Here is an 18833-nt window from a genome sequence, read left to right on the forward strand (position 1 = left end):
TTAATTTGCAATTTTGTTAGAGGGTACTATGAATGTTCTACCATGTTCCATTTACACACTAAAGGAGTGATACAAGACATAAGGTGTGCAGTTAAGCCTACATTTCTATTTGCAAATAAGGGGTTTCCAAGTGCAAGCCCAAGTACTTATAGCATCTCAGGTGGTAGTTGCTAACTTACTAGGTTCTGTCGATATAGTCGTTCAGAATCATTGATCCTATTTCCCTATCGAGCAGCAGCACCTGTTAAAAACAAAGAGAAGAATTCTCAATTTATCCTAAGATCCGCTTTTGTCCGATCCATGTCATAGATTTGATAAAAGCCAGACTAACCAATCAAGTACCTCGTATTTTACTGTGGAGGCACTTTCAGCAATTTATTGCTTATTGCTTTATTGTGTATTTTACCTACTTGATAGCTTAATCTGGCTTTTATGGAGGCACTTTCAACAATATATTTCTGTAGTGTAATTCAAATATAATAAATATTAATATCGTACACATATTTCGCTTGCTCTTTTTTTCTTTGTACACTATATCATACATATCATCAATAAATATATTTATATAAATCATGTTCCGCAAGCATTGGAATACGATTCATGGGCTTACCTAATTTTGAATTTAAATCTTAGATATTTAAAGCCTTATTTTGTTATTTATTTGGATTCAAAGTTACTCAAAGATGACCTTCTATGGCTAAGCATACTAAACATGATACAACAACAACAATTACTAATTTATCTGCCAATATATTACTGAAAAGTCGAAAACTCAGTGATTCTACAAGGTAAACGCTCACCTGACCTGTTAGAAAAAAATAAATAGGAATAGAGATAGAATAAAAGTAACCCGAAAACTCAGTGATTCTGAATTTTCTGATCTTGACATTCAAATTTGCCAAATTTGTTTGTTTACTATAATTTAACAAAAGGCATTAAACGATATATCAAAACGATGCATGAAGTGTGGAGTTGTTAGTGCATTCCAAGTATGTCTGTCCAGTAGGAGTGAAGTGTGGAGTTTATATAATTTAAAGATTGAGAAGAGGTAGGGCCAAAGCAAAAAAAGAATGTAACTTTTCAAGTTTCTAGGATTACAAAAAGGTATTATCAAATAAAACTGCTAATGCCATGACGTAAATTGTTGAAAGCGCCTCCATAAAAGCCAAACTAAGCAATGAAGTACCTTGTATTTTATGCCTAACCTAACCTACATGATTTTTTATTGTCTTAATCATTATCTCACATCAGTTCAAATGAAATGATTCATTAAACAGGAATCATGCCATATCGAGATTTGATCATTGATTGATACAATTTTTATTTTGGTTAATTGTTGAATAGGCTAGAATGAAATAACAATGGTTTTGGAGAGATAGTCGGTGTGGAAGTAAACCAACATTTCTATTGGCAAATAGGAGGTTTACAAGTGTTGACAGACGGCTAGAATTTCTTCGAATATGTTGTAGAATTCATTTAAGACATGAGCGAAACTTAAAATTGATAAGATTTAGTTGCGCTTTTACAACGGAGAATCATACGGTTTCTTTATGAGGAGTTAGTTGCACCTATGAATGATATAAATACTACTGCTGAATCATTGATCCTAGTTCCCTATCAAGTAGCACCACCAATAACGCTTGGCCATCCAAATTCCCTTTTGATTCCAAGTGCAACTGACCTTGAATATTCTTTAAGGCCCTAGTGATAGATCGACCTGGTACCTAAAGGTTGGTTTCAAGTTTAGATTTATGGCTTATATTGGTTGACCTTCAATAGCTCTTGGGTGATATTGAAATCTTAGGATACAATGATGTATATATATTATGATTGATATCGCGAAGGTAAAGGGACTCTAAACCGCAACGTTAGCTTGGTAGGATAGGGGTATAGTTGACGTCGATTCATCATTTTTAACATCAATAATTCAAAACCAAACGTGAAACTTTGTTTTCATTCCGATTCTTTATGCAATATGGATAGATTTACGAATTTAAAGACTAAACGAAAAAATTTACGATGTATGACATTTCACGTGGTCGATTAATTAATTTATTGACCGAAATATATGATTAAATTAGGCAGGATTGTAGAAAAAGAAATGGTTGAATCAAAATAATTCCTTCTTAATTTGCAATTTTGTTAGAGGGTACTATGAATGTTCTACCATGTTCCATTTACACACTAAAGGAGTGATACAAGATATAAGGTGTGCAGTTAAGCCAACATTTCTATTTGCAAATAAGGGGTTTCCAAGTGCAAGCCCAAGTACTTATAACATCTCAGGTGGTAGTTGCTAACTTACTAGGTTCAGTCGATATAGTCGTTCAGAATCATTGATCCTATTTCCCTATCGAGCAGCAGCACCTGTTAAAAACAAAGAGAAGAATTCTCAATTTATCCTAAGATCCGCTTTTGTCCGATCCATGTCATAGATCTGATAAAAGCCAGACTAACCAATCAAGTACCTCGTATTTTACTGTGGAGGCACTTTCAGCAATTTATTGCTTATTGCTTTATTGTGTATTTTACCAAATTGATAGCTTAATCTGGCTTTTATGGAGGCACTTTCAACAATATATTTCTGTAGTGTAATTCAAATATAATAAATATTAATATCGTACACATATTTCGCTTGCTCTTTTTTTCTTTGTACACTATATCATACATATCATCAATAAATATATTTATATAAATCATGTTCCGCAAGCATTGGAATACGATTCATGGGCTTACCTAATTTTGAATTTAAATCTTAGATATTTAAAGCCTTTTTTTGTTATTTATTTGGATTCAAAGTTACTCAAAGATGACCTTCTATGGCTAAGCATACTAAACATGATACAACAACAACAATTACTAATTTATCTGCCAATATATTACTGAAAAGTCGAAAACTCAGTGATTCTACAAGGTAAACGCTCAACTGACCTGTTAGAAAAAAATAAATAGGAATAGAGATAGAATAAAAGTAACCCGAAAACTCAGTGATTCTGAATTTTCTGACCTTGACATTCAAATTTGCCAAATTTGTTTGTTTACTATAATTTAACAAAAGGCATTAAACGATATATCAAAACGATGCATGAAGTGTGGAGTTGTTAGTGCATTCCAAGTATGTTTGTCCAGTAGCAGTGAAGTGTGGAGTTGATATAATTTAAAGATTAAGAAGAGGTAGGGCGAAAGCAGTAAAAGAATGTAACTTTTCAAGTTTCTAGGATTACAAAAAGGTATTATCAAATAAAACTGCAAATGCCATGACGTAAATTGTTGAAAGCGCCTCCATGAAAGCCAAACTAAGCAATGAAGTACCTTGTATTTTATGCCTAACCTAACCTACATGATTTTTAATTGTCTTAATCATTATCTCACATCAGTTCAAATGAAATGATTCATTAAAGAGGAATCATGCCATATCGAGATTTGATCATTGATTGATACAATTTTTATTTTGGTTAATTGTTGAATAGGCTAGAATGAAATAACAATGGTTTTGGAGAGATAGTCGGTGTGGAAGTAAACCAACATTTCTATTGGCAAATAGGAGGTTTACAAGTGTTGACAGACGGCTAGAATTTCTTCGAATATGTTGTAGAATTCATTTAAGACATGAGCGAAACTTAAAATTGATAAGATTTAGGTGCGCTTTTACAACGGAGAATCATACGGTTTCTTGATGAGGAGTTAGTTGCACCTATGAATGATATAAATACTACTGCTGAATCATTGATCCTAGTTCCCTATCAAGTAGCACCACCAATAACGCTTGGCCATCCAAATTCCCTTTTGATTCCAAGTGCAACTGACCTTGAATATTCTTTAAGCCCCTAGTGATGGATCGACCTGGTACCTAAAGGTTGGTTTCAAATTTAGATTTATGGCTTATATTGGTTGACCTTCAATAGCTCTTGGGTGATTTGAAATCTTAGGATACAATGATGTATATATATTATGATTGATATCGCGAAGGTAAAGGGACTCTAAACCGCAACGTTAGCTTGGTAGGATAGGGGTATAGTTGACGTCGATTCATCATTTTTAACATCAATAATTCAAAACCAAACGTGAAACTTTGTTTTCATTCCGATTCTTTATGCAATATGGATAGATTTACGAATTTAAAGACTAAACGAAAAAATTTACGATGTATGACATTTCACGTGGTCGATTAATTAATTTATTGACCGAAATATATGATTAAATTAGGCAGGATTGTAGAAAAAGAAATGGTTGAATCAAAATAATTCCTTCTTAATTTGCAATTTTGTTAGAGGGTACTATGAATGTTCTACCATGTTCCATTTACACACTAAAGGAGTGATACAAGATATAAGGTGTGCAGTTAAGCCAACATTTCTATTTGCAAATAAGGGGTTTCCAAGTGCAAGCCCAAGTACTTATAACATCTCAGGTGGTAGTTGCTAACTTACTAGGTTCAGTCGATATAGTCGTTCAGAATCATTGATCCTATTTCCCTATCGAGCAGCAGCACCTGTTAAAAACAAAGAGAAGAATTCTCAATTTATCCTAAGATCCGCTTTTGTCCGATCCATGTCATAGATCTGATAAAAGCCAGACTAACCAATCAAGTACCTCGTATTTTACTGTGGAGGCACTTTCAGCAATTTATTGCTTATTGCTTTATTGTGTATTTTACCTAATTGATAGCTTAATCTGGCTTTTATGGAGGCACTTTCAACAATATATTTCTGTAGTGTAATTCAAATATAATAAATATTAATATCGTACACATATTTCGCTTGCTCTTTTTTTCTTTGTACACTATATCATACATATCATCAATAAATATATTTATATAAATCATGTTCCGCAAGCATTGGAATACGATTCATGGGCTTACCTAATTTTGAATTTAAATCTTAGATATTTAAAGCCTTTTTTTGTTATTTATTTGGATTCAAAGTTACTCAAAGATGACCTTCTATGGCTAAGCATACTAAACATGATACAACAACAACAATTACTAATTTATCTGCCAATATATTACTGAAAAGTCGAAAACTCAGTGATTCTACAAGGTAAACGCTCAACTGACCTGTTAGAAAAAAATAAATAGGAATAGAGATAGAATAAAAGTAACCCGAAAACTCAGTGATTCTGAATTTTCTGATCTTGACATTCAAATTTGCCAAATTTGTTTGTTTACTATAATTTAACAAAAGGCATTAAACGATATATCAAAACGATGCATGAAGTGTGGAGTTGTTAGTGCATTCCAAGTATGTCTGTCCAGTAGGAGTGAAGTGTGGAGTTTATATAATTTAAAGATTGAGAAGAGGTAGGGCCAAAGCAAAAAAAGAATGTAACTTTTCAAGTTTCTAGGATTATAAAAAGGTATTATCAAATAAAACTGCTAATGCCATGACGTAAATTCTTGAAAGCGCCTCCATAAAAGCCAAACTAAGCAATGAAGTACCTTGTATTTTATGCCTAACCTAACCTACATGATTTTTAATTGTCTTAATCATTATCTCACATCAGTTCAAATGAAATGATTCATTAAAGAGGAATCATGTCATATCGAGATTTGATCATTGATTGATACAATTTTTATTTTGGTTAATTGTTGAATAGGCTAGAATGAAATAACAATGGTTTTGGAGAGATAGTCGGTGTGGAAGTAAACCAATATTTCTATTGGCAAATAGGAGGTTTACAAGTGTTGATAGACGGCTAGAATTTCTTCGAATATGTTGTAGAATTCATTTAAGACATGAGCGAAACTTAAAATTGATAAGATTTAAGTGCGCTTTTACAACGGAGAATCATACGGTTTCTTGATGAGGAGTTAGTTGCACCTATGAATGATATAAATACTACTGCTGAATCATTGATCCTAGTTCCCTATCAAATAGCACCACCAATAACGCCTGGCCATCCAAATTCCCTTTTGATTCCAAGTGCAACTGACCTTGAATATTCTTTAAGCCCCTAGTGATGGATCGACCTGGTACCAAAAGGTTGGTTTCAAATTTAGATTTATGGCTTATATTGGTTGACCTTCAATAGCTCTTGGGTGATTTTGAAATCTTAGGATACAATGATGTATATATATTATGATTGATATCGCGAAGGTAAAAGGACTCTAAACCGCAACGTTAGCTTGGTAGGATAGGGGTATAGTTGACGTCGATTCATCATTTTTAACACCAATAATTCAAAACCAAACGTGAAACTTTGTTTTCATTCCGATTCTTTATGCAATATGGATAGATTTACGAATTTAAAGACTAAACGAAAAAATTTACGATGTATGACATTTCACGTGGTCAATTAATTAATTTATTGACCGAAATATATGATTAAATTAGGCAGGATTGTAGAAAAAGAAATGGTTGAATCAAAATAATTCCTTCTTAATTTGCAATTTTGTTAGAGGGTACTATGAATGTTCTACCATGTTCCATTTACACACTAAGGGAGTGATACAAGATATAAGGTGTGCAGTTAAGCCAACATTTCTATTTGCAAATAAGGGGTTTCCAAGTGCAAGCCCAAGTACTTATAACATCTCAGGTGGTAGTTGCTAACTTACTAGGTTCAGTCAATATAGTCGTTCAGAATCATTGATCCTATTTCCCTATCGAGCAGCAGCACCTGTTAAAAACAAAGAGAAGAATTCTCAATTTATCCTAAGATCTGCTTTTGTCCGATCCATGTCATAGATCTGATAAAAGCCAGACTAACCAATCAAGTACCTCGTATTTTACTGTGGAGGCACTTTCAGCAATTTATTGCTTATTGCTTTATTGTGTATTTTACCTACTTGATAGCTTAATCTGGATTTTATGGAGGCACTTTCAACAATATATTTTTGTAGTGTAATTCAAATATAATAAATATTAATATCGTACACATATTTCGCTTGCTCTTTTTTTCTTTGTACACTATATCATACATATCATCAATAAATATATTTATATAAATCATGTTCTGCAAGCATTGGAATACGATTCATGGGCTTACCTAATTTTGAATTTAAATCTTAGATATTTACAGTCTTATTTTGTTATTTATTTGGATTCAAAGTTACTCAAAGATGACCTTCTATGGCTAAGCATACTAAACATGATACAACAACAACAATTACTAATTTATCTGCCAATATATTACTGAAAAGTCGAAAACTCAGTGATTCTACAAGGTAAACGCTCACCTGACCTGTTAGAAAAAAATAAATAGGAATAGAGATAGAATAAAAGTAACCCGAAAACTCAGTGATTCTGAATTTTCTGATCTTGACATTCAAATTTGCCAAATTTGTTTGTTTACTATAATTTAACAAAAGGCATTAAACGATATATCAAAACGATGCATGAAGTGTGGAGTTGTTAGTGCATTCCAAGTATGTCTGTCCAGTAGGAGTGAAGTGTGGAGTTGATATAATTTAAAGATTGAGAAGAGGTAGGGCCAAAGCAGTAAAAGAATGTAACTTTTCAAGTTTCTAGGATTACAAAAAGGTATTATCAAATAAAACTGCTAATGCCATGACGTAAATTGTTGAAAGCGCCTCCATAAAAGCCAAACTAAGCAATGAAGTACCTTGTATTTTATGCCTAACCTAACCTACATGATTTTTAATTGTCTTAATCATTATCTCACATCAGTTCAAATGAAATGATTCATTAAAGAGGAATCATGCCATATCGAGATTTGATCATTGATTGATACAATTTTTATTTTGGTTAATTGTTGAATAGGCTAGAATGAAATAACAATGGTTTTGGAGAGATAGTCGGTGTGGAAGTAAACCAACATTTCTATTGGCAAATAGGAGGTTTACAAGTGTTGACAGACGGCTAGAATTTCTTGGAATATGTTGTAGAATTCATTTAAGACATGAGCGAAACTTAAAATTGATAAGATTTAGGTGCGCTTTTACAACGGAGAATCATACGGTTTCTTTATGAGAAGTTAGTTGCACCTATGAATGATATAAATACTACTGCTGAATCATTGATCCTAGTTTCCTATCAAGTAGCACCACCAAGAACGCTTGGCCATCCAAATTCCCTTTTGATTCCAAGTGCAACTGACCTTGAATATTCTTTAAGCCCCTAGTGATGGATGGACCTGGTACCTAAAGGTTGGTTTCAAATTTAGATTTATGGCTTATATTGGTTGACCTTCAATAGCTCTTGGGTGATTTTGAAATCTTAGGATACAATGATGTATATATATTATGATTGATATCGCGAAGGTAAAGGGATTCTAAACCGCAACGTTAGCTTGGTAGGATAGGGGTATAGTTGACGTCGATTCATCATTTTTAACACCAATAATTCAAAACCAAACGTGAAACTTTGTTTTCATTCCGATTCTTTATGCAATATGGATAGATTTACGAATTTAAAGACTAAACGAAAAAATTTACGATGTATGACATTTCACGTGGTCAATTAATTAATTTATTGACCGAAATATATGATTAAATTAGGCAGTGTAGAAAAAGAAATGGTTGAATCAAAATAATTCCTTCTTAATTTGCAATTTTGTTAGAGGGTACTATGAATGTTCTACCATGTTCCATTTACACACTAAAGGAGTGATACAAGATATAAGGTGTGCAGTTAAGCCAATATTTCTATTTGCAAATAAAGGGTTTCCAAGTGCAAGCCCAAGTACTTATAACATCTCAGGTGGTAGTTGCTAACTTACTAGGTTCAGTCGATATAGTCGTTCAGAATCATTGATCCTATTTCCCTATCGAGCAGCAGCACCTGTTAAAAACAAAGAGAAGAATTCTCAATTTATCCTAAGATCCGCTTTTGTCCGATCCATGTCATAGATCTGATAAAAGCCAGACTAACCAATCAAGTACCTCGTATTTTACTGTGGAGGCACTTTCAGCAATTTATTGCTTATTGCTTTATTGTGTATTTTACCTACTTGATAGCTTAATCTGGCTTTTATGGAGGCACTTTCAACAATATATTTCTGTAGTGTAATTCAAATATAACAAATATTAATATCGTACACATATTTCGCTTGCTCTTTTTTTCTTTGTACACTATATCATACATATCATCAATAAATATATTTATGTAAATCATGTTCCGCAAGCATTGGAATACGATTCATGGGCTTACCTAATTTTGAATTTAAATCTTAGATATTTAAAGCCTTATTTTGTTATTTATTTGGATTCAAAGTTACTCAAAGATGACCTTCTATGGGTAAGCATACTAAACATGATACAACAACAACAATTACTAATTTATCTGCCAATATATTACTGAAAAGTCGAAAACTCAGTGATTCTACAAGGTAAACGCTCACCTGACCTGTTAGAAAAAAATAAATAGGAATAGAGATAGAATAAAAGTAACCCGAAAACTCAGTGATTCTGAATTTTCTGATCTTGACATTCAAATTTGCCAAATTTGTTTGTTTACTATAATTTAACAAAAGGCATTAAACGATATATCAAAACGATGCATGAAGTGTGGAGTTGTTAGTGCATTCCAAGTATGTCTGTCCAGTAGGAGTGAAGTGTGGAGTTGATATAATTTAAAGATTGAGAAGAGGTAGGGCCAAAGCAGTAAAAGAATGTAACTTTTCAAGTTTCTAGGATTACAAAAAGGTATTATCAAATAAAACTGCTAATGCCATGACGTAAATTGTTGAAAGCGCCTCCATAAAAGCCAAACTAAGCAATGAAGTACCTTGTATTTTATGCCTAACCTAACCTACATGATTTTTAATTGTCTTAATCATTATCTCACATCAGTTCAAATGAAATGATTCATTAAAGAGGAATCATGCCATATCGAGATTTGATCATTGATTGATACAATTTTTATTTTGGTTAATTGTTGAATAGGCTAGAATGAAATAACAATGGTTTTGGAGAGATAGTCGGTGTGGAAGTAAACCAACATTTCTATTGGCAAATAGGAGGTTTACAAGTGTTGACAGACGACTAGAATTTCTTCGAATATGTTGTAGAATTCATTTAAGACATGAGCGAAACTTAAAATTGATAAGATTTAGGTGCGCTTTTACAACGGAGAATCATACGGTTTCTTTATGAGGAGTTAGTTGCACCTATGAATGATATAAATACTACTGCTGAATCATTGATCCTAGTTCCCTATCAAGTAGCACCACCAATAACGCTTGGCCATCCAAATTCCCTTTTGATTCCAAGTGCAACTGACCTTGAATATTCTTTAAGCCCCTAGTGATGGATGGACCTGGTACCTAAAGGTTGGTTTCAAATTTAGATTTATGGCTTATATTGGTTGACCTTCAATAGCTCTTGGGTGATTTTGAAATCTTAGGATACAATGATGTATATATATTATGATTGATATCGCGAAGGTAAAGGGACTCTAAACCGCAACGTTAGCTTGGTAAGATAGGGGTATAGTTGACGTCGATTCATCATTTTTAACACCAATAATTCAAAACCAAACGTGAAACTTTGTTTTCATTCCGATTCTTTATGCAATATGGATAGATTTACGAATTTAAAGACTAAACGAAAAAATTTACGATGTATGACATTTCACGTGGTCAATTAATTAATTTATTGACCGAAATATATGATTAAATTAGGCAGGATTGTAGAAAAAGAAATGGTTGAATCAAAATAATTCCTTCTTAATTTGCAATTTTGTTAGAGGGTACTATGAATGTTCTACCATGTTCCATTTACACACTAAATGAGTGATACAAGATATAAGGTGTGCAGTTAAGCCAACATTTCTATTTGCAAATAAGGGGTTTCCAAGTGCAAGCCCAAGTACTTATAACATCTCAGGTGGTAGTTGCTAACTTACTAGGTTCAGTCGATATAGTCGTTCAGAATCATTGATCCTATTTCCCTATCGAGCAGCATCACCTGTTAAAAACAAAGAGAAGAATTCTTAATTTATCCTAAGATCCGCTTTTGTCCGATCCATGTCATAGATCTGATAAAAGCCAGACTAACCAATCAAGTACCTCGTATTTTACTGTGGAGGCACTTTCAGCAATTTATTGCTTATTGCTTTATTGTGTATTTTACCTACTTGATAGCTTAATCTGGCTTTTATGGAGGCACTTTCAACAATATATTTCTGTAGTGTAATTCAAATATAATAAATATTAATATCGTACACATATTTCGCTTGCTCTTTTTTTCTTTGTACACTATATCATACATATCATCAATAAATATATTTATATAAATCATGTTCCGCAAGCATTGGAATACGATTCATGGGCTTACCTAATTTTGAATTTAAATCTTAGATATTTAAAGCCTTATTTTGTTATTTATTTGGATTCAAAGTTACTCAAAGATGACCTTCTATGGCTAAGCATACTAAACATGATACAACAACAACAATTACTAATTTATCAGCCAATATATTACTGAAAAGTCGAAAACTCAGTGATTCTACAAGGTAAACGCTCACCTGACCTGTTAGAAAAAAATAAATAGGAATAGAGATAGAATAAAAGTAACCCGAAAACTCAGTGATTCTGAATTTTCTGATCTTGACATTCAAATTTGCCAAATTTGTTTGTTTACTATAATTTAACAAAAGGCATTAAACGATATATCAAAACGATGCATGAAGTGTGGAGTTGTTAGTGCATTCCAAGTATGTCTGTCCAGTAGGAGTGGAGTGTGGAGTTGATATAATTTAAAGATTGAGAAGAGGTAGGGCCAAAGCAGTAAAAGAATGTAACTTTTCAAGTTTCTAGGATTACAAAAAGGTATTATCAAATAAAACTGCTAATGCCATGACGTAAATTGTTGAAAGCGCCTCCATAAAAGCCAAACTAAGCAATGAAGTACCTTGTATTTTATGCCTAACCTAACCTACATGATTTTTAATTGTCTTAATCATTATCTCACATCAGTTCAAATGAAATGATTCATTAAAGAGGAATCATGCCATATCGAGATTTGATCATTGATTGATACAATTTTTATTTTGGTTAATTGTTGAATAGGCTAGAATGAAATAACAATGGTTTTGGAGAGATAGTCGGTGTGGAAGTAAACCAACATTTCTATTGGCAAATAGGAGGTTTACAAGTGTTGACAGACGGCTAGAATTTCTTCGAATATGTTGTAGAATTCATTTAAGACATGAGCGAAACTTAAAATTGATAAGATTTAGGTGCGCTTTTACAACGGAGAATCATACGGTTTCTTTATGAGGAGTTAGTTGCACCTATGAATGATATAAATACTACTGCTGAATCATTGATCCTAGTTTCCTATCAAGTAGCACCACCAAGAACGCTTGGCCATCCAAATTCCCTTTTGATTCCAAGTGCAACTGACCTTGAATATTCGTTAAGCCCCTAGTGATGGATGGACCTGGTACCTAAAGGTTGGTTTCAAATTTAGATTTATGGCTTATATTGGTTGACCTTCAATAGCTCTTGGGTGATTTTGAAATCTTAGGATACAATGATGTATTTGTATTATGATTGATATCGCGAAGGTAAAGGGACTCTAAACCGCAACGTTAGCTTGGTAGGATAGGGGTATAGTTGACGTCGATTCATCATTTTTAACACCAATAATTCAAAACCAAACGTGAAACTTTGTTTTCATTCCGATTCTTTATGCAATATGGATAGATTTACGAATTTAAAGACTAAACGAAAAAATTTACGATGTATGACATTTCACGTGGTAAATTAATTAATTTATTGACCGAAATATATGATTAAATTAGGCAGGATTGTAGAAAAAGAAATGGTTGAATCAAAATTATTCCTTCTTAATTTGCAATTTTGTTAGAGGGTACTATGAATGTTCTACCATGTTCCATTTACACACTAAAGGAGTGATACAAGATATAAGGTGTGCAGTTAAGCCAACATTTCTATTTGCAAATAAGGGGTTTCCAAGTGCAAGCCCAAGTACTTATAACTTCTCAGGTGGTAGTTGCTAACTTACTATGTTTAGTCGATATAGTCGTTCAGAATCATTGATCCTATTTCCTTATCGAGCAGCAGCACCTGTTAAAAACAAAGAGAAGAATTCTCAATTTATCCTAAGATCCGCTTTTGTCCGATCCATGTCATAGATCTGATAAAAGCCAGACTAACCAATCAAGTACCTCGTATTTTACTGTGGAGGCACTTTCAGCAATTTATTGCTTATTGCTTTATTGTGTATTTTACCTACTTGATAGCTTAATCTGGCTTTTATGGAGGCACTTTCAACAATATATTTCTGTAGTGTAATTCAAATATAATAAATATTAATATCGTACACATATTTCGCTTGCTCTTTTTTTCTTTGTACACTATATCATACATATCATCAATAAATATATTTATATAAATCATGTTCCGCAAGCATTGGAATACGATTCATGGGCTTACCTAATTTTGAATTTAAATCTTAGATATTTAAAGCCTTATTTTGTTATTTATTTGGATTCAAAGTTACTCAAAGGTGACCTTCTATGGCTAAGCATACTAAACATGATACAACAACAACAATTACTAATTTATCTGCCAATATATTACTGAAAAGTCGAAAACTCAGTGATTCTACAAGGTAAATGCTCACCTGACCTGTTAGAAAAAAATAAATAGGAATAGAGATAGAATAAAAGTAACCCGAAAACTCAGTGATTCTGAATTTTCTGATCTTGACATTCAAATTTGCCAAATTTGTTTGTTTACTATAATTTAACAAAAGGCATTAAACGATATATCAAAACGATGCATGAAGTGTGGAGTTGTTAGTGCATTCCAAGTATGTCTGTCCAGTAGGAGTGAAGTGTGGAGTTGATATAATTTAAAGATTGAGAAGAGGTAGGGCCAAAGCAGTAAAAGAATGTAACTTTTCAAGTTTCTAGGATTACAAAAAGGTATTATCAAATAAAACTGCTAATGCCATGACGTAAATTGTTGAAAGCGCCTCCATAAAAGCCAAACTAAGCAATAAAGTACCTTGTATTTTATGCCTAACCTAACCTACATGATTTTTAATTGTCTTAATCATTATCTCACATCAGTTCAAATGAAATGATTCATTAAAGAGGAATCATGCCATATCGAGATTTGATCATTGATTGATACAATTTTTATTTTGGTTAATTGTTGAATAGGCTAGAATGAAATAACAATGGTTTTGGAGAGATAGTCGGTGTGGAAGTAAACCAACATTTCTATTGGCAAATAGGAGGTTTACAAGTGTTGACAGACGGCTAGAATTTCTTCGAATATGTTGTAGAATTCATTTAAGACATGAGCGAAACTTAAAATTGATAAGATTTAGGTGCGCTTTTACAACGGAGAATCATACGGTTTCTTTATGAGGAGTTAGTTGCACCTATGAATGATATAAATACTACTGCTGAATCATTGATCCTAGTTCCCTATCAAGTAGCACCACCAATAACGCTTGGCGATCCAAATTCCCTTTTGATTCCAAGTGCAACTGACCTTGAATATTCTTTAAGCCCCTAGTGATGGATCGACCTGGTACCTAAAGGTTGGTTTCAAATTTAGATTTATGGCTTATATTGGTTGACCTTCAATAGCTCTTGGGTGATTTTGAAATCTTAGGATACAATGATGTATATATATTATGATTGATATCGCGAAGGTAAAGGGACTCTAAACCGCAACGTTAGCTTGGTAGGATAGGGGTATAGTTGACGTCGATTCATCATTTTTAACACCAATAATTCAAAACCAAACGTGAAACTTTGTTTTCATTCCGATTCTTTATGCAATATGGATAGATTTACGAATTTAAAGACTAAACGAAAAAATTTACGATGTATGACATTTCACGTGGTCAATTAATTAATTTATTGACCGAAATATATGATTAAATTAGGCAGGATTGTAGAAAAAGAAATGGTTGAATCAAAATAATTCCTTCTTAATTTGCAATTTTGTTAGAGGGTACTATGAATGTTCTACCATGTTCCATTTACACACTAAAGGAGTGATACAAGATATAAGGTGTGCAGTTAAGCCAATATTTCTATTTGCAAATAAGGGGTTTCCAAGTGCAAGCCGAAGTACTTATAACATCTCAGGTGGTAGTTGCTAACTTACTAGGTTCAGTCGATATAGTCGTTCAGAATCATTGATCCTATTTCCCTATCGAGCAGCAGCACCTGTTAAAAACAAAGAGAAGAATTCTCAATTTATCCTAAGATCCGCTTTTGTCCGATCCATGTCATAGATCTGATAAAAGCCAGACTAACCAATCAAGTACCTCGTATTTTACTGTGGAGGCACTTTCAGCAATTTATTGCTTATTGCTTTATTGTGTATTTTACCTACTTGATAGCTTAATCTGGCTTTTATGGAGGCACTTTCAACAATATATTTCTGTAGTGTAATTCAAATATAATAAATATTAATATCGTACACATATTTCGCTTGCTCTTTTTTTCTTTGTACACTATATCATACATATCATCAATAAATATATTTATATAAATCATGTTCCGCAAGCATTGGAATACGATTCATGGGCTTACCTAATTTTGAATTTAAATCTTAGATATTTAAAGCCTTATTTTGTTATTTATTTGGATTCAAAGTTACTCAAAGATGACCTTCTATGGGTAAGCATACTAAACATGATACAACAACAACAATTACTAATTTATCTGCCAATATATTACTGAAAAGTCGAAAACTCAGTGATTCTACAAGGTAAACGCTCACCTGACCTGTTAGAAAAAAATAAATAGGAATAGAGATAGAATAAAAGTAACCCGAAAACTCAGTGATTCTGAATTTTCTGATCTTGACATTCAAATTTGCCAAATTTGTTTGTTTACTATAATTTAACAAAAGGCATTAAACGATATATCAAAACGATGCATGAAGTGTGGAGTTGTTAGTGCATTCCAAGTATGTCTGTCCAGTAGGAGTGAAGTGTGGAGTTGATATAATTTAAAGATTGAGAAGAGGTAGGGCCAAAGCAGTAAAAGAATGTAACTTTTCAAGTTTCTAGGATTACAAAAAGGTATTATCAAATAAAATTGCTAACGCCATGACATAAATTGTTGAAAGCGCCTCCATAAAAGCCAAACTAAGCAATGAAGTACCTTGTATTTTATGCCTAACCTAACCTACATGTTTTTTAATTGTCTTAATCATTATCTCACATCAGTTCAAATGAAATGATTCATTAAAGAGGAATCATGCCATATCGAGATTTGATCATTGATTGATACAATTTTTATTTTGGTTAATTGTTGAATAGGCTAGAATGAAATAACAATGGTTTTGGAGAGATAGTCGGTGTGGAAGTAAACCAACATTTCTATTGGCAAATAGGAGGTTTACAAGTGTTGACAGACGGCTAGAATTTCTTCGAATATATTGTAGAATTCATTTAAGACATGAGCGAAACTTAAAATTGATAAGATTTAGGTGCGCTTTTACAACGGAGAATCATACGGTTTCTTTATGAGGAGTTAGTTGCACCTATGAATGATATAAATACTACTGCTGAATCATTGATCCTAGCTTCCTATCAAGTAGCACCACCAATAACGCTTGGCCATCCAAATTCCCTTTTGATTCCAAGTGCAACTGACCTTGAATATTCTTTAAGCCCCTAGTGATGGATGGACCTGGTACCTAAAGGTTGGTTTCAAATTTAGATTTATGGCTTATGTTGGTTGACCTTCAATAGCTCTTGGGTGATTTTGAAATCTTAGGATACATTGATGTATATATATTATGATTGATATCGCGAAGGTAAAGGGACTCTAAACCGCAACGTTAGCTTGGTAGGATAGGGGTATAGTTGACGACGATTCATCATTTTTAACACCAATAATTCAAAACCAAACGTGAAACTTTGTTTTCATTCCGATTCTTTATGCAATATGGATAGATTTACGAATTTAAAGACTAAACGAAAAAATTTACGATGTATGACATTTCACGTGGTCAATTAATTAATTTATTGACCGAAATATATGATTAAATTAGGCAGGATTGTAGAAAAAGAAATGGTTGAATCAAAATAATTCCTTCTTAATTTGCAATTTTGTTAGAGGGTACTATGAATGTTCTACCATGTTCCATTTACACACTAAAGGAGTGATACAAGATATAAGGTGTGCAGTTAAGCCAACATTTCTATTTGCAAATAAGGGGTTTCCAAGTGCAAGCCCAAGTACTTATAACATCTCAGGTGGTAGATGCTAACTTACTAGGTTCAGTCGATATAGTCGTTCAGAATCATTGATCCTATTTCCCTATCGAGCAGCATCACCTGTTAAAAACAAAGAGAAGAATTCTTAATTTATCCTAAGATCCGCTTTTGTCCGATCCATGTCATAGATCTGATAAAAGCCAGACTAACCAATCAAGTACCTCGTATTTTACTGTGGAGGCACTTTCAGCAATTTATTGCTTATTACTTTATTGTGTATTTTACCTACTTGATAGCTTAATCTGGCTTTTATGGAGGCACTTTCAACAATATATTTCTGTAGTGTAATTCAAATATAATAAATATTAATATCGTACACATATTTCGCTTGCTCTTTTTTTCTTTGTACACTATATCATACATATCATCAATAAATATATTTATATAAATCATGTTCCGCAAGCATTGGAATACGATTCATGGGCTTACCTAATTTTGAATTTAAATCTTAGATATTTAAAGCCTTATTTTGTTATTTATTTGGATTCAAAGTTACTCAAAGATGACCTTCTATGGCTAAGCATACTAAACATGATACAACAACAACAATTACTAATTTATCAGCCAATATATTACTGAAAAGTCGAAAACTCAGTGATTCTACAAGGTAAAGGCTCACCTGACCTGTTAGAAAAAAATAAATAGGAATAGAGATAGAATAAAAGTAACCCGAAAACTCAGTGATTCTGAATTTTCTGATCTTGACATTCAAATTTGCCAAATTTGTTTGTTTACTATAATTTAACAAAAGGCATTAAACGATATATCAAAACGATGCATGAAGTGTGGAGTTGTTAGTGCATTCCAAGTATGTCTGTCCAGTAGGAGTGAAGTGTGGAGTTGATATAATTTAAAGATTGAGAAGAGGTAGGGCCAAAGCAGTAAAAGAATGTAACTTTTCAAGTTTCTAGGATTACAAAAAGGTATTATCAAATAAAACTGCTAATGCCATGACGTAAATTGTTGAAAGCGCCTCCATAAAAGCCAAACTAAGCAATGAAGTACCTTGTATTTTATGCCTAACTTAACCTACATGATTTTTAATTGTCTTAATCATTATCTCACATCAGTTCAAATGAAATGATTCATTAAAGAGGAATCATGCCATATCGAGATTTGATCATTGATTGATACAATTTTTATTTTGGTTAATTGTTGAATAGGCTAGAATGAAATAACAATGGTTTTGGAGAGATAGTCGGTGTGGAAGTAAACCAACATTTCTATTGGCAAATAGGAGGTTTACAAGTGTTGACAGACGGCTAGAATTTCTTCGAATATGTTGTAGAATTCATTTAAGACATGAGCGAAACTTAAAATTGATAAGATTTAGGTGCGCTTTTACAACGAAGAATCATACGGTTTCTTTGTGAGGAGTTAGTTGCACATATGAATGATATAAATACTACTGCTGAATCATTGATCCTAGTTTCCTATCAAGTAGCACCACCAATAACGCTTGGCCATCCAAATTCCCTTTTGATTCCAAGTGCAACTGACCTTGAATATTCTTTAAGCCCCTAGTGATGGATGGACCTGGTACCTAAAGGTTGGTTTCAAATTTAGATTTATGGCTTATATTGGTTGACCTTCAATAGCTCTTGGGTGATTTTGAAATCTTAGGATACAATGATGTATATATATTATG

Source organism: Nuphar pumila, chromosome 15, assembly GCF_984573655.1.
Source record: "Nuphar pumila chromosome 15, dmNupPumi1.hap1.1, whole genome shotgun sequence".
Taxonomy (NCBI): Eukaryota; Viridiplantae; Streptophyta; class Magnoliopsida; order Nymphaeales; family Nymphaeaceae; genus Nuphar; species Nuphar pumila.